Raw genomic sequence first — 18,581 nt, forward strand, 5'->3', positions numbered from 1 at the left:
GTTCACTTAATTTTATTCTTGTTTTATGTGGGTTATATACAGTAAATCACTCAAGATCATTCTGTTATACAATGGCTAACATACTGAATGAATAAAGAACTACATTAAGATGATATTGCTAGCTTTCCACTTTCCCCATCATAACAAGTATCGTGGCAAGGTCATATGAGTGGAAAATCAAGTTGTTATCATCCTATATGATTAAAAAAACAAATGTATGCTACATGCAACTTTTCAATCTGTTTCTTGCCTTTACAATCCTAAAATGAAATTAAGTTTAAAAGAACACAATGCAAAATCTCAATATCTGTCTCTTCTCACAATGGAGATTGTACCCAAGACATCAGAGTAAATACTGTTCTTCTAAATGTCTATGGAGATTCTCAGTCATCCAGGTCATGGTTGTCCCAAAGGTGCTTTTTCAAGAGGCAACTGGACTTTCAGGTTTTTCTTTGAAGAAGTTTTACTCCTCATCCAAGAAGCTTCTGAAGAGCTGAAGAAGCTTCTTGGATGAGAAGTGAAACATCTTCAAAGAAAAACAAGAAAGTCAGGTTGCCTCTTGAAAAAGCCCCTATGGAACTATTTATTTTCTATTTTCTGAAAAATCAAAACACTGGCCTTATAGCACTTTAGACCTTTCTGACATATCTGCCATTGTATATGCCTGTACAATTAGAATATATCACAGAATTATAAATATATATTATTTCCTGAATAATTATACCCTCTGGATAATGATTTACATACATTCATATGTGTAAGACAGTACTGAATTTTTGTTTTGCCTGAGAAGCAAAATGCCTCATTTGAAAAAAATATGGATCTATTACAGCCTATATCCATTGAGTAGTGACTACTGGCATTTCCCCAAATAATATAAAGATATGAAAACTGTACAGGCTGGCAGATTTTTCTTAGTGAAAAAAGAGGAAGAGAAAAAGTTTTCTGTTGATAATAACACACTCTTCATCTCAGGTCACATATAGATAACCATTGACTTAGAGTCTGCCCATTAGTCACAAGTTGTGATGGCTATAAATCAGGTCACTAATGTTACCAACTCAATTTTATGATTTTTTGGTTGTTGAGCAAAGCAATGGCTTGCTATAGGCTGATTTTGCCAAAAAATGGAAGTAAAAGCTGGTTTTGTGCAAAACATGGTCATGGAAACATGGGACGTTGAAAATGTCTGCAAATGCAGGCCAGCTACTCAGCATCTGAAATGTGGTCACATAATGGAAGGGCCCTGGAACTTCAAAACTGGTTGTAAGTACCCACAGTGTAGTCTGTCATAACTTCAAGTGGTTGGTGAGAGAACAGTTGTAAGTCGAGGACTACCTGTAGTAGAAAGCCATTGTAGTCCCTGGCTCCAATTAGAAGAGAATACATTCAGATGCATGTTCTTCTCCTGGCAAGTTCAAGTATGAGGATGCAGTCCATAGTAATAGAAAAGATGGAGCTCTAGATTGTGATAGCCATCTCTGTAAAAGAATTAATCTAAATTAGATTAATAAGAAATGTGTTAGAAGAATTAGTATACCTAGAGAAACAGAAAAACATTATAATAAATAACTTAGTGGGAAAGCCCCATTCTAAAATATAACCCTGAAGAAAGGGTTAGCATGCACTAAAATTTTGACAGTGACTACAGATAGATTAGAGAAGAAAGCAGAAAAGGATGCAGGTGTGGAATGATATAACTGAATTTATTATATTGTAGAATATCTTTGAAGTAAGCAAGCTGGGTTGGAAAAAAATCTGCTAAAAACTCAAAAGATTTTGTTTTCCATGTTTTCAACTTTACAAACTAAAATACATTTCATTCCTACAAAACCTTCTATTAGCGTAGAACAGTGGTTTCTTAACTCATATGCTATTTACCTCAACAATTCCATCATATTTTAAACTTTTCCTTTACCATTTCATTTTTCCTGTTGCAACAATTGTCTTGACTATTTTCCTGTTTTTTTGTCCTAAAGACAGAAAAACAACCAAATCAATTATATTCCATGGAAGCATGAACAGCAAATGGCACTAAGCTCATTGTTCTTCTACCCCTCCTACGGGGTATACTCATTCATTCTACTTAGGGCCATGCAGAAATTCAATGTTTGCAGCAAAGCTCAGAAGAACTTTTGAAGTAGATACAGATGATATCCAAAACTGTATTAACTTCGAACAAAAAGTAATTCGGTCAACTTTACTACAAAGTTAATGGTTTCTCTTTGACATACTCACCATGAAGAACTGTTTCTCTATGGTGATTCCCTGGAAAGCTAGGTATGATTACTGTAACATACAAATATGCTTAAGAGCCTTTTGTGGATCTTCCAAAAGCTTTTGCAACAGATGATTCAATGAGCTTAAATGTGCATAGCAAAAAAGATATATGAGGTAGGCAATAATCTATCAATGGAGTCATTTAGACAGAATATTAAATTAGGATATAATAGTACTAGAGCAGAAATATATGTGCTGAGAAGATCTGAATGATTTAGCTTGGATCTATATCTATCCATCCTCTCGTGTATTTTATCGTCTCATGTATTTTATCAAATGGAATATAGTTAATCTGTATTATTATTATTATACAATTGTATCACAGCGGCCAGTTGTTTCGCCGAATTTGGCATTGGTTACTAGTCGGGCCCCACCCAATAATAATAATAATAATAATAATAATTATTATTATTATTATTAAAATATATTTAGATGCCGCCCAATCCCGAAGGACTCTTACAAAAAATAAGAAAAAAAAAACATAATGAGAAAAGAAACAGTTTAAAAACAGCAACACCCTCATACATTCATTCTAATCGGGGCTGGACCTCAACAATGAGATCAACAGCCCCAGGCCTGCTGGAACAGCCAAGTTTTTACAGCTTCCCTGAAGGCCATGAGTATGGTCCGGATCTCCGGGGGTAGCTGGTTCCAGAGAATCGGAACAGCCACAGAGAAGGCTCTCCTCCGAGGGCCCGCCAGCCGACACTGTCTGGCTGACAGCATCTGAAGGAGGCCCAATCTGTGGGATCTTACTGGCCGCTGGGAGGTATGTGGCAGCAGGCGGTCTCGAAGGTACTCTGGCCCCAAGCCATGTAGGGCTTTAAAGGTGATAAACAACACCTTGAATTGAGTCCGGAGACCAATTGGTAGGACAGGAGGACAGGTGTAACGTGGGTGTACCTTGGCGCACCCAATATTGCCTCACCTTTCAGGAGGAAGCGGGTCACTCTAAACAGGGTGGCTGGGCGAGATTCCGCGGACGCAATAAGAGCGGAAAAATGCATAGATTTTGCCACCCGTATCACCACTAGATAAGTCCTAATAAAGGCTCTTAATAGTGATCGATCAGACTCAGAGTTACTAGCCCGGAGTTCCTCGGTAAACCAAGGTGCCCTCCTGGATCCACTGCTGCGGAGAGGCCTCAAAGACGCAATCTGATCCAATGCTCCAGCCGCCGTAATGTTCCAGGCAGTGGCCAAAGACTCGGCTGGATTGTGGACAAGGGAGTCAGGTATCTCTCCAAGCTCCCTCTGAAATCCTTTCGGGTCCATCAGGCGCCTGGGGCGGAACCACTTAAACGGCTCCACCTCCCTGCAATGGGGGAGTAGCGTCCTGAAGTCAAGCCTCAGCAAAGAGTGATCTGACCATGACAAGGGCAAGGTCTCTATTCTGCTTAACTCAAGATCACGTCTCCACTGCTCCGAGAGAAATACAAGGTCAAGCATGTGTCCCGCTCTATGAGTCGGACCATGAACTACCTGGATCAAGTCCACGGTTATCATGGAAGCCATGAACTCCTGTGCCCCATCTGAGTGTTCACCAAGAGACGGCAGATTAAAGTCCCCCAGTACTATTAGTCTGGGGAATTCCACCGCTAATCCGGTTACTGCCTCTAGCAGCACAGGCAGGACTGTCATGACGCAGCTGGGAGGCAGGTACGTCAACAGCAAGCCCAATTGAACCCTTAGGTCCAACTTCAAGAGGAGAGATTCACACCCCACTTAGGTCCAACTTCAAGAGGAGAGATTCACACCCCACTAACGACCTTCGGACAATAACTGCTACTCCCCCACCCCTTCCCTAATGTCTTGGTTAGTGGAGCACCTGAAACCCATCTGCACACATTTCTGAGAGGGGGACTCCTCCCTTTTGGCCCGGCCAGGTTTCGGTTATACATGCCAGGTCTGCCTCCACGTCTAATATTAAATCCCGGACGAGGGGGGCTTTGTTCACAACTGACCCGGCATTTAGCAACAACAACCTGAGACCAGGGCCCTGTACTCCTCTGCCACCAGGTCCTTGAGTTGAGCCTGAGGGGCCGGAACAAGCAATCGCTCTAATGTAGCGAGTCCTTCTTCCCCGGTAATGGTTAGCTCTACAGCTCCTGTCATATCTGCCCCTCCCAGTCATAACTGAAATGCTCCGACATCCCCCCCATCCCCGTAGACCCCCCCTCCCCCATGGCCCGCATTCTTCCCAGCAGGCCACATATTCCATTCACACCAGGACGGGAGGTGAATCTGGGCCCCCATCCACTTCTGCACTCAGTGGAGGGGACTCCAGGTCGCACTCCCGGTCCTACCATACTCACCAAACACTCTCTTCAGACACACCCCACAATAATTATTAAAATACAATAAATTAAATTAAAAGTGGGCACATTTTCTCTCACATTCATACACATACACCCAGCAAACCGGCAAAAAAATGCTGTTCCTAAATAGATGGCAATTAAAATAATTTAAGAACAGTAAAAAATTGAATGTCCCGAAAGGGAAAGAGTGGGGGAGAGGAGGAGGGGGAGGGAGGGGTGCTGAACTGAGATGGAGGCAGATCTGCAACCTGGGTGCCTAGCCAGTCCCCCCATTGTTATCAGCGAAGCCTGGCACTTGGGAGAAAGTAGCTTGAGAGGCAGCACTGAGGCTTCCGGCGCTCCAAACAGAGAAGGAAGGGCGAGGTGTCTCAAGGGGGGCTTCAGCGGTTCCGACGGTCTTGTCCCCAAAAAGTCCCTTAACTGCAGCAGGGGAACCTCCAAGCAGGGGGCATTATCAACCGCTTGAGGGAGAGCTCAGGTTGGTGTTTTCCGGGTCTCCAACTCCGGTACAGGGCTCTCCTCCACTGCCTCTCGCAGCCTGGCCCGAGACTGGGCCTTCGTCTGAGCCCCACGGGGAATGTGCTCAGCGCGAGTCCGAGGTGGTTGAGGCAGCCGGCGGCAGTTGGGGGGGCCGAGCTCCTCCTCCTCCGTGGGGGTAGTAAACATATGATCTGTTTATCTGTGATCAAATTCTAAATGGTTATTTATTTATTATTAACCAATAGCCCTTTCAAGTCAAAAGGAACCAATCCATTGTTACAATCAATCATTTGGAAAAAGTTGTGAAAATCAAATGATAATGTAATGTATCACTTCTTCCCATTTAATACACAGAATAGAAAAACATATCAATTTATCATCAACTAAAAACACATAATTAATCAAAAAAGCAACTGACACTACTAGCTATCATGATAACAACACATTCTAGCTCAGCAGTCCCCAATCTTTGTGGGTTGGCAGCCCAGAAAGGGGGGGGGAGGAACCAGGCCGCACAAGTGGCAGTTGTTGACGTGCACGCATGTGCGTCCGCCTGCCATTTGCGGTCCAGTTCTAAATAGGCCATATACTGGGCTGCAACGTGGGGGTGGCTAAATAGGCCATGCTCAGTACTGGACTGCAGCCTGGGGGTTGGGTATCTCTGCTCCAGACTATCCCTAATAAAAATCTAACCAAAGAATACAAGATGTTACAAAACAAAACCCAACTCTCCCACTCATTGGTTGTATCCATGCCTTACTAGCTCCTTTAGGCAGTGTGGGTGGTCTCTGCATGTGTCTAGATAGACTTGACAGATGATTAATACCTTTTGGGAGAGGTGGTGGTAACAGCTGCCTTGAAGATGTGCTTACTTCTGAAGTGGCCATTTCTAAATAAACCTTATTAGGCAATTTCTGCCCAGACTCTAATCTCCCTTTTCTGGGGATATTTCCGGGAAACTGGAAAGATGTCAACTGCAGACAACCCTAATTTTTTAAATCTAGGATTCAGTCAGGGCATTGGCTGGAAATTTAGGGAAGAAATCGGGAAGGGAGAAGCTAGGAGGAACTGGATGGAGGGAGTTCACCCATCCTGATCTTAGACATCAGTGGCATTCAAACATCTACAATGGACTACTGTAAGGATTGGGGGTGGCAAACATGATGGCTCCCTTCCTTTCTGAAGTTTTGGAGCTTTGAAGTTATGAACAGGTGAACCCATGACTGCTCCATTTTGGGACACCATAGGATTCGGCAAGCTCATTTTATTTAAACTGAAGGTAAAAACATTGGGAGAGGTTATCCACTAATTAAAGGTATATCAGTATGAGCCTTACTGGAGATGCAGAGAAGCCTTTCCTATTTTTGAGGGGTTGGATGGATCAAACAAGCTAAAACTGAATCCCAAAACAATGGAGGCACTGTTCATGTATGAACTATTTGACTCAGTTTCAATTTTAATATTGGTTCTGCACTTCCCCCAAGCAGCCAATCTGAGATTCAGAAGAAGTAATGGAGTAGGAACCCAATTTAACAATTCTAGTCTAGCTTCACCAAGAACTTTAAGCTCTTGAGTATGTCAATATGTATCTGTTAATTTATATAATGGGCAGAAAAGACAACCCAAATATATATCTTACTATGGTCCCAGAAAACAAGTAAGTGCCATCAAAGATGATCTATGCAGAATCAAGAGGGCAGCAGACCCAAACAATTTTAGATTACTGAATGTAATCTTTGAGTCAATAATTATTCCCAGTAAAGAATTATTTGCAGTTCTTTGCAAAATAAGAACAGACATCTGATTGAATAATTACTAATAAAATAATATTACTAGCTGTTCCAAATTGCTTTGGGTAGCATATAAATTTAATAAATAAATAATTCCAAATACCCATATATTCCATAATAGCAATAGCAATAAGACTTATATACTGCTTCATAGTGCTTTTACAGCCCTCTCTAAGCGGTTTACAAAGTCAGCATATTGCCGCCAACATTCTGGGTCCTCATTTTATCCACCTCAGAAGGATGGAAGGCTGAGTCAACCTGGAGCCGCTGAGATTTGAACTGCCAAATTGCAGCTAGCAGTCAGCTGAAGTAACTCTAACCACTGCACTACCTTGGCTCAGATCTAAATAACTTAAATCCAAGCACATTCTATCAAACCTCTGATTACGTTTGCCTGAAATTATTGTTCTTTTCTGCCAGATCAGAATAAGATGCTGCTCAAAATTGCTTCAAATCAAGATTGGGATAAGAAATTTTAACATTTATTTTAAGTATACATATTTGCCAGGAGTGGGATTCTACCGGTTCAGCCGAACCCTTAGCTCCGAAGATCAGCTGGGAGCGAACCGGTTCACTCCCACTAGCAAGTTGGCCCGCCAACCCTCCCCTGCGCTTTACCTACCTTTATCCTCTCAGCTGAGTCGCGCGGCAGAATGGATTGCCGTGCCTCAGCTCTTTTCCTTCCCAAGCAGTAATTTGGAAGATAAGTCTTCTCTAAACTGTACATGCATACTTTCAATATTCTCTTACTATAATTTTACAATAAGGTAGTATTGAACTACATGACATGGGTTTCCTGGTCTAGTTTACCTTGAAAGACTGATACTCTGCAAGGAATTGAACAAAGAACCTAACTTTATTTTACAGGTGGTTTTTCAAACCACCTGTTCAAATTTGTGAAGTGCTGAATGAGTGGCACTATGATAGAAACTTAAAAGAGTTCTAGCTATTGCAAAGTCCCTGTAGACATGTGATTACTATCTCTGTGCTCTACACCTGGCTCGTGATTATGATGTTATAGCAACATGCAATCACATGGTCACCATTTGTGATTTTCTTTGCTGGCTTCTGACAAAGTCAATGGCAAAGCTAGTAAAAAGTGGTCTGGCAACCATGTGATAGCCTTAGTTAATAACCTGTGATGATTTGCTTAATAATGGCTCTCATGCTTTCTGAAGTTGTCATTTCTAGATGGTGAAGTCACATGACATCATGCTTTACAACTATGTTGTCATTGATGGCAATTCTAGTCCCAATTGCTGTTGTTAAACCAAGAGCTACTTGTATACTTGATTACTTCTTGAAGAGAACGATCTAATGTATATCCTGTTGAGTCTATTACTGATTATTTCTACAAAGTGAATTTAAAAAATAAAAAAATATTTATATAAGGACCTGATTTCTAATCTCTGGTCTACGTTCAGTATTTCACAAACCCTGAAGCAATACAAAGAAGAAAACTCAGATTTTTGACTATTGTAACACTAAAAATATGAAATATTGTAAAATAAATTGATTTAAATAAAAATAAAATAATACCAAATCTGATATTTAAACTATATGCAACTAGAAGAGATTTCTGAAATCTTGCTACCCTAGATTTTGCAATGTAAGAGGTCTATTGCATCCCTGATTTTTTTTTGGGGGGGGGGGGGAAGAGCTAGATTCATTAAAAAAATCAACAAACAAAATTATGTAGAATATATTTCTCCTTTACTGCTATCAGGGCCTTCTACCAATAATCAATATATTTCAGGAAATAATCTAAATTCAGATTAATAAGATTCATTAAACCAAATTTTAATATGATCACACAAGAATCCCAACAAGTATTTCTGGTTTCATATCTGAACTTTACATTTAGATCATTCAAAATAGTTAGCTCCTTTCTTTCTCCTTTCAAAGATGGGAGGAGTTTATCTCTTCTGAACATTCTATATTGCTCATGTAAGGGCTGCTGGCACTATCTGTGTGAGAATCTCCATAATAAACAAAGGCTCCGTAATGAAATCACAGTCTTAAAATTCAAGAAGTACTTCTTCATCTAGATTATAACAGTAAACTAAATAAAAGTAACCTAGAGAAACTGTTGCTGAACCATGCCTGAAATTTGTCTCTGTAACAGCACAACTAAATAAGTAACTCCAGAGATTTGGTATTTATAGGATTCTGAAGCAATCTAGAAGTTTCATTCTGTATGCCAATCACTGGGGCTGTTTTGCATGCTCCTTATTCCTCTTATTTGGCCCTTGAGCCAATGTTTCACCCTATGTAGCATAACAGCAACATAGCTTCTATAATGTACACCTAATTTATTACACGTTGTAAAAATTGTTAAGGCAGTTTAATACACACTCCCACATAAAATGCATTAAACACAATGGAATTTATTTCAGGATAGGACTGCATTACAAGGCCTTTACAGACTCAAATCATGAAATTCTTGATCCTCTAGAAAACTACTGGTAAAATAAACAGTTAAATTGAACTGTGGAAACTTGGCACAGCTCTTTTCTGTGTTCCTAATCATTTTGTTCTGTTGAGGAGTCCTCTGCTTCTGCCCCCTCATCCTCCTCTTCCATGGAGATATTCATAACTCATTATAGTCACAGCTATTGACAGTCACACCTAGCAACCATTTTCTGTACATCAAATAGTTATCTGTTTCAAGCTACATTATTTCAAAGCCAATTTAGCTTCTATTTAGTTTTATCATATGCCTGTTTGTTTTAAAATGCATTCCATTTCTTTTTTAAAGCTTATTATATAAACATACAATAGTGAGAAATTACATGTGACATTTTCATATATGAAAGCCAAAGGTTCTATGATCTAGAAGCATTCATATTCTAAAATAAAGTAGAAACCTGGCAACAGTAAACTGAGAACTGAGAAACTAAGAGCATAGATACTCCACTTCATTTCACCAAAAAACTAAGAAGTATAATCATTGTAAAGATTTTCTTTGATTTAGGATTACAATTAACTTGCCTAATTCATAACAGTGGCACTAGTATTAAATAGTGGAAATTAACAAGAATATCAGGAAGCAGCTTATGAAGTAGCCATCCAGGACCTTAAAAATGGTGCAGCCACGTGATTTTTTTAAAAGTTGCTTCATAGATAGCATAGATATAACACTTGTTGAACACAATGGTGCCCTTGGTCATCACAGTAATAAAGGTTTTATAGTAAAAGTGCATTATGGCCCCAGGGATATAGATGTTTCTAAACAGATTTGAAGACAACCTTCAAACCCTTCTCAAATTGTTATCATATTGTAAAGTTTCAGTCACCAAGCAAAAAATCATTAAATATCTAGCCTTAATCATATTAAAATAATTCAGTTCAGTTACATTTAAATGAAACTGTATTAATTTCATTGTCTTTGAATTGTCTTTATTTCAATTGTAACCACTTTTTAGAATATAGCTCCAGAGTGATTACTCAAAGGCACACAGATTCAATATGAAAAAAAAGTTGTACAGCTCTAAACTAGAAACTTCTAAGGCCATAGCGACAGGCTGAAAGGTCTGAATGACTTTACATTTGGCTTCAAATTTGAAGATTTACAAGATTTTAAAAGCAGTTTTTCTTAAATAATAAATCCTGTCAAGGGTATTCTAACAATGTGGTTTGAAGGAAGAATATTAGGTATCAGCAGATAAGTAGGCTGCATATTCATGTACTTTACCTCATCTGTTTTTGATGGCATTAAAGGCTAGCAAATCTTATTTTACAGAAGTGATGTGATGGCAGCTATCAGAAATTGTCTTCAAAACTCCATAGCCTGTTTGGGTACCTGATTCAAGATATTGCTGAAAAAGGAAGGAAAAAGGAAGTTACTTGGAATCTGGAACCAAAGAAATAGCATTTAAAGTAATTTTTACAATCTGCAAATTAGACCCAAATTTCAAATTAATTGATACTTTTATTTGTAAAGTCTTGAAAGCTTTTAAAAATCTATTTTTTTCCCAAAAGATCAAGGTTCTTTGAAATATGGCGCCACAATAGGAATGGGATTTGCAAACATTCTCAACTATTCTCCAGCTAATTTTAACTGTTGCAAAAGTGAATGTTGCAAGATGGATGTTTTGTATTGCCACTTTACCCATAGATCTTTCCTTAAGAGATCCCAAGTTAGTCAGCACTATCTGCTACATCCTGGAGGATAGCTATCAAATTATGGCAGTATTAGTAGAAAACTGCTGCAGTGCACAAGACATTCCTTTTTGAAAAAAGTCTTGTTGCATTTTGTAATATTTTCTTTGCTTTTAAGAGCCACAGTAGGAAATGGTGCAGGTAGTTCTCAACTTATGACCTTTAAAGCAGTGGTGAAATTCAATTTTTTTTACTACTGGTTCTGCGGGCATGGCAGGGGAAGGATACTGCAAAATCTCCATTCCCTCCCCATTCCAGAGAAGGATATTGCAAAATCTCCATTCCCACCCCACTCTGGGGCCAGCCAGAGGTGGTATTTGCCGGTTCTCCAAACTACTCAAAATTTCTGCTACTGGTTCTCCAGAACCTGTCACCCCTGCTTTAAAGACAGTTTAAAGTTACAACAGCCTTATGATCTGTACTCACATTTATGACCATCATGATCACCATGATCTTGTGATTGCAATTCAGAAGCTTGGCAGCAATTGAATTGCAATTGATTTAGAGCCATAGTGGTGCAGTGGTTAGAATGCGGCATTGCAGGCTAATTCCGCTTACTGCCAGGAATTCAATCCTCACTGGCTCAAGATTGACTCAGCCTTCTAAGGTTGGTAAAATGAGGACCCAGATTGTTGGGGGTAATATGCTGACTTGATAAACTGCTTATAGAAGTCTGTAAAGTACTATAAAGCGGTATATAAGTCTAAGTGCCATTGCTATAGATCTATGACTGGTTGCAGCATCCTGTGGCTTTATGATTCTGATTTGTAACAATTTCTTTTTACAATTTCAGGCAAAAAAAGACAGCAAAAAAGTCCACAGAGGAAGCTAGTTTAACAGTTGGGTAATTTGCTTAACAACCTCCTTAAAGATTGTTGTAAATAAGGCCTAACTCAACTAACTCAGGAGAAGTCCTGAAATTTCATTGATTTATTAAAAATGTTTAAATAATTATAATTATATATAAAAATATATTTTGGTTTTATTATCCATGCTTGCGAGTATCCTTATAAATTGCTTTAAATAGTAATTCAAAATTTGATGAAATATAAGCCTTACTCCTAATCACAGTTAGAGCTAATGCAGAATTAAAATCAACAATGGCGACCACAATTACGACTGCCCATTCAACTGTTTCTTTGTTTAGTTCACATCAAATGAAGGCTACTTCTTTTCCTTGCTCTTTTGGTCTTTGAATGCTTGGACAGAGCAACAGAGGGAAGGAGAAAACGATAGTTGGCATTTATCTGAACGTCGATTGTAATGATGGGAGTGGGAGGTACTACCATTGGGCTGTCGTCAATCCTGATTGGTCCATAGACAGAGAGAAAATGTTGCAGCCACGCCTCTATTCCTTCTGCCCAGTTCCTCGGGGTCATAGGGAGTAAAGTCCTGTAATAAAGGTCACAAGGATACCCCCTCCCTCACCGCTATTCTAAATAGGGTGGGAGGTAGCACCTCCCGCTCCCATCATTAGAATCAACGTTCAGGAAAATACCAATGATCGTTCTCAATGATGGGGAGCAGGAGGTGCTACCATCGGGACCTACCCAAGCTACGGTCCCTAGGGAGAGAGATAATTTATGATTCCATAGCAGCTGCGGGAGCCACTATCTGCTGCAACACTCTATGTCCAAAGGATGCTTCAGCCGACAAATAAGCGTCCATTTTGTAGTGTCGAATAAAGGAAGTAGGGGATGCCCAGGGGGCAGCCCTACAGATATCTTCAAATGGTGCTCTAGTCACCCATGCCTCCATGGGGGCCGCACTGCAGGTAGAATGAACAGTAATGCCCTGAGTAGGAACCTTGCATCTGACTTTGTAGGCCAAAGAAATAGCTTTCCACAGCCATCTGCCTATTGTGTTCGGGGTTACTCTAGCACCTTGAGTGGCTGGTTGGAAAGACACCAGCAATGCTTCCGACTTACGAAACGAGGCCGTTCGTCTGAGATAAAATCTCAGTGCCCTATGTACATCCAGCCTGTGGTAGAGACATTCCCTAGTGTGGTGGGGGGGGAGCTGGGCAAAAGTTGAGTAATACCTCCTGCGCCCTGTGAAAGGGAGTATTAACTTTGGGGAGGAAGGAAGGGTCTAGCTGTAATATTACCCTGTCCTGATGGAACATGCACAAGTTGTCACGACATGAGAGAGCCCCGAGCTCTGAGATACATCCACTTTCAGAGTCAAGAGCTGAAGAGAGACTGTGCATATGGGTTCAAAGGGTGGTTCTGTCATTGCCTGTAGGACCAAAGGCAAATCCCATGTAGGGAACCTGTGTATAACAGGAGGGACAAGATTGGCTGCCCCTTTCAAGAACATCTTGATTATAGGTAGGTGTGACAAAGGAACCTGACCCTCCCCCGGTAGAATGGTAGAAAGCAAAGCAATTTGTTGGCGAAAAGTATTGTGGGCAAGGCCCGTCTAAACCGTCTTGCAAAAAATCTAAAACCCGAGGTACATAGGCGTCCACTAGAACTATAGACGCTGCTTCGCACCACCTGACAAATGCCGACCACATGGCATCGTATATCCTGGTGGTCGATGGACATCTGGATGCCTCCAAGATGGAGATAACTCTATCAGAAACATCTGCCTTGCTTAAAATTCCCCTTTCAAGTGCCAGATGGTCAACTTGAGCCACTGGGGCTCCAGGTGTATCAAGACCCCCTGGCACAGATAGATCTCTTCCCTGGGAATCCTCAAAGGTGGGGACGCGGAGAGCTGGATTAGGTCCACATACCACGGTCTCCTGGGCCAGTCTGGTGCTAAAAGGATTATCTCCGCCCCCTCTGACACTACCTTCCTGATGGTCTCTGGAAGAAGGGGAAGGGGAGGGAAGGCATAGAGGAGGCCCAACGGCCACCTGCATTTGAGAGCTTTGATGTCATCGGCCCCACATGTCTGATATCTGCTGACAAATCATAGAAGCTGTGTATTTGCCGGGGTCGCAAAGAGGTCGATCACTGGCATCCCGAACCTGTGGCAGATGCGGTGAAAAAGATCTGGATGGAGTTGCCACTCCCCGTGGTCCACTGTAACTCGACTGAGCCAATCTTCCTGGTGATTGGCAGTCCCGGAAATTTGGCTCGCTATGATCGAGTCCACATGTGTTTTCACCCGCCAAATGAGTCTGTGCGCCTCTGTCCACAGAGCTATGGAATGAGTCCCTCCTTGCCGGTTCACATGAGCCTTTGTGGCAATGTTGGCGTGAACAGTAACACGTTCTTGTGTTGCAAGTCCTACTGGAAGTGAAATAAGGCCAGACGGTCCACCTTGAGCTCTAGATAGTTTATGTTGTGACATAGATCTGTGGCAGACCAGCGTCTCTGTGTCATCTTCGAGCCCATCAACACACCCCAGCCATAAAGACTTGCATCTGTAGTCACGGTTACCTTCGTCGACTCTCTGAACTGTGACCCACAGTTGAGTGCTGCAGAGAGCCACCACCGGAGCGACAGGCGGACCTGCGGAGACACTGGAATAGCCAAAGGTGAGTTGCTCAGCATCTCTCTTTCATATGGGATTAAGGTCCACTCCAATGTCCTGGCATGAAAGCGCGCCCAGGGGACTATTTGTATGCACGATATCATTATGCCTAAAAGACGTGGAAGGTCTACTATAGGGACCACTCGCTTGAAACGTATCCTCCGGACTAATTGTTGTAGTTTAGACTTGCCGTCCTGTGACAGGAAAACCACCCCTCCACTGGAGTCTATTACCGCTCCCAGATGTAATAATCTTGTGGTGGGTGTGAGGTGGCTTTTAGTAAAATTGACCAAGAACCACACCCGCTGAAGGGTGTCAATGGTGAAGTGAAGGTCCTCCACCACCTGATCATAAGAGTGAGCTTGTACTAGGACATCATCAAGGTAGTATTGGAGCCGTACTGGAATAGATCAAAGATAAGCTGCCACTGCTGCCAGAACCTTGGTGAATGATCTTGGGGCTGAGGCCAGCCCAAAGGGCAAGGTCTGATATTGATAATGTGACCCCTCCTAAGCGAACCTGAGGTACCTATGGTGGGAAGGCAATATCGGAATATGTAGATACGCTTCAGTAAGGTCTATAGAGGCCCTGAAATCGCCGTCTAATTCCTTGTAATATTGACCTCAATGAGGCCATTTTAAATATACGGTATACAATATACCTGTTCAAACATTTCAGATCTAGGATCACTCTCCACCCCCCACCCCCCAAGCTCTTCAGGACTATAAACAGATTTGAATAAAATCCCACCCTTGCTCTTCTAAAGGAACTAGCTCTATCGCTCAAATTTCTAGTAAGTGTTGAATTGCGAGCCTTGCAAGATCCCACACATTTTTCAAGGGCCCGCTGTCTGCGCTGCTCATCCCGCAGCGTGGCCCTGGATGGTTATTGCTCTGCACATGCCTTGGTGGCCTTAGGCCCGGTAGCAGCCCTGGGGGGGGGGGGTTTCCTCCGTTACCTGATGTTCAGAAGGCTTCTTTGACCTGGTTGCCATTGTTGTTATTTAAATATGCTGCGCGCCACTGCACACCCCATTATTTTACTCTGTGCAAGGTTGCTCTCCTTCCCACTCTGCAGATAAGTACAGCCATCAATTCCAGGTGGCTGGCAAAGATCGACCTCTATTTTGAAGCCTAGTGGCCAAAACAAAATGGCCTCCGCTCCTTAAAAGGCTCTCAAAATGGCCACCTGATTCAATTAATGGCCTCCTACTTCGCTAGAAATGGTGGGAGACCTCACACTTGAATTATTAAGCCTCTGGGGTGATCCCTGTCAAGAAGCCAGCTAAGCCGGCAAGAGTGCGATGCCAGGCAGCCAGTGAGCTGCATAGAGGTGAAGTAGTGGCTGGCTGGCTCGTTGAAAGGGAAGGAGAAGAAATCGCATCAGAAAAGGTACTTTTAAAAGGAGCTATTTTTCCCGATATATGGGGCTACAGCCGCGCAAGCCCCTCTAATTGGGAAGCCAGCCGTCCTCTTACCTCTAGACTCTCACGTGAAGTCCCAGGCTGCCGGATTTAAGCCGAATGGCAATCCGTGATAGGCAGTGATGCCCGGTGCCCCCTTCGCTCGGAGCTACAGCTGTATTAATTTGTAAACTCAATTTAGAATAAGCCAATTTAATCAAATTATTTTGATTTTTAAAGGTAAATTTCGTAATTCCTACATTAGCCAAGAAACTAACAGCCTAATCGGACCATAGACTGAGAGGAACTTGGCAGAAGGAGTAGAGGTGTGGCTGCAACATTTTCTCTCAGTCTATGGACCAATCAGGAATGACGATAGCCTGATGATAGCACCTCCCGTTCCTCATCATTGAGAATCTAGGAAATCCTGTGGATCATCAACTTGTCCTGCCAAGTTTTAGATCAGTGAAGATGCTAATTCTTGAGTAGACTTGCAAGCGTTTCCAAAAAAATTGAAAAGAAGATGCAAAAAGTTTTATTTTTATTCTGAAAAGTTAACCAAGCTGATTTTAACAATCTTTACATGTTAAATTACTTCAGAACAATAAACACTTTTTTGTATAATTGATTTGTTCATAAAGTAATCAAGTCTGCTATATTAAATTTATAGTTTATGTTTGATTCTTAAAGTTAAATTCAGTTCGAGAATAATTTTGCCACAAAATATAAGAAGTTGTAATTTTCACAGATTATAAAAATATAGAAATAAACAGTCATCCACCCTATTTATAGGCCTTTCAGTCCTTTGAACTCTAGTAAAGCTCACAGGAACATATTCACCTCTCTATGAAATTAAACAACAAAACCTATGAGCAAAGTAAGCAGAGAATTCATTTCTCATGAAAATGGCAATGTATCCGGGAGGGGGGGAAATGACATTTTTTTTGCTGCTTAATTTTAATATAGGTCTGTTCATAATCCTATGTAAAAAAAAAATGTGCTGCACATATACATAGATAATGCAGCATCCTATGAAATTTTGTACAGTCATAGATGCAACAATTTCAAATTGCAATAAACTGATTTTTGAAAGCTATGTTTTTGAATCAATACCTTGGAGATATAGCACTAGACAAAAGTAACTTGAGCATAAAGAACTAATTCTTTGGATCCCAGCCAAAGTATACTAGTCTGATTTATATCTAAATTAATTGAGCTATGTGGGTTTTTGTTGTAGCTCCCCCCAATAATGAGTATTTTGCAATCCATCTATCTACAATATCAACAGCATTTTAGACAGTTACCCTTTGCCAAATAAAATAATTAAAAAGATTCCTGTTTTAGAACACAAATTTTACTTCAAGGCAGAAAAGGATAACTTATGGCCATGCCTATCCCCGGTTTAATGAAAGAGGGGGGGGGGGGGAAGCATGATACATCACGTGACACAGCGAGTTTGACAGCCCTGATATATACATATACATACATACATACATACATACATACATACATACATACATACATGTTATATTTGTGCTGATAAATAAATAAAGGGAGACTAGTATAGATCTATTTCAAGCTATTTAGCTCTCATCAGCTAGCCATACCCTTGTTGGGAATCGAACCTGTGCTCTATTGCCTCTTAGGCAGATGTGTTAACCATTGAGCTACAGGGCTCGACTCCTTATCAGCCAGGCCAGGGTGAAAGGTATATATTTAAAGTCACAACCCCTGGTATGCCCAAATATGGGAGGAAGATCACACTTCCATTCTCTGTCCTTCGGCTCGTATATATATTCATTCCAATATCATGACTAAATAAGAAAATCCCAAATAATTTAAGCAATATTTCAATTTAATATTATATTAATCTAATGCCTATCTGAGGCAGAAGCAAATAACTACTACTGTAATTTATATGCTTGTTTCTTAATTCAAATGTAAAAGATGAATGTCGCCTGACACTTTTCTCATATATATATATATATATATATATATATATATATATATATATATATATATATATATATATATATATATATATATATATATATGTTCATCTATAAATGCACTGCAAGATCAATTTTTAACATATACATGAGGAGTATCAAGAAAAGTTTGCAGTCAATAGCCATAAACAAACGACAGAAGGAAGAAATCCAGCCTCTTTAATTTCTAAAGGCCATGAAGAATAGTTAGCTGCTAACAGAATGGAAAATAAAGTCTCCCAAAGTAAGGAACCTGCCTACTTCTTTGGAGAATATGGGAATTCAACACCACCATGTATGACAAAAGCAGTCACAGACTGAGGCAGGAGATATGTAACAGTGACAGACATACAAATTGACCGAATCTGCATGTTTGGGTCAACAGTGACAACTTTCTATTCCATACCAATGTTTTTCTTTAAAAAAAAAAACAGTATTTTTTCCTATGTGTATTCTAAATTAAGGAATGTATTCTATAAAATCTTTATTTTCTACTAGATTATTGCTCATTCAGAGTACTAACTCTGGAGCTGCCCACCATCTTGGCTTTATGACTGTACACTAATCATTATTAATCTGGATGTTCTAATGTGATTCAAATATATAATTTCAATGAGAATATTTACATCTGGAGAATAATTTACTGATCCCTCCAGCTAATGAAAGTAGAGTATTGA

The 18,581-nt window shown here is 40.6% G+C and overlaps 1 long non-coding RNA gene across 2 annotated transcripts in view; it reads right to left on the bottom strand.

Moving 5' to 3' along the window:
* The window catches only part of LOC106543447 (uncharacterized), a 50,908-nt gene that overhangs the window by 27,497 nt on the left and 4,830 nt on the right, over window positions 1–18,581 (bottom strand). For both annotated transcript variants that reach the window (XR_015697331.1, XR_015697330.1), the window contains exons 3-4: window positions 10,562–10,685; window positions 1,339–1,481 (exon numbers count right to left, since the gene is read on the bottom strand). This is a non-coding gene — a long non-coding RNA (uncharacterized LOC106543447). The remainder of the gene's footprint in view (window positions 1–1,338; window positions 1,482–10,561; window positions 10,686–18,581) is intronic.

Source organism: Thamnophis sirtalis, unplaced genomic scaffold (genome assembly GCF_051295495.1).
Source record: "Thamnophis sirtalis isolate CommonGarterSnake01/CBP01778 unplaced genomic scaffold, rThaSir2_p1.2 scaffold_7, whole genome shotgun sequence".
Taxonomy (NCBI): Eukaryota; Metazoa; Chordata; class Lepidosauria; order Squamata; family Natricidae; genus Thamnophis; species Thamnophis sirtalis.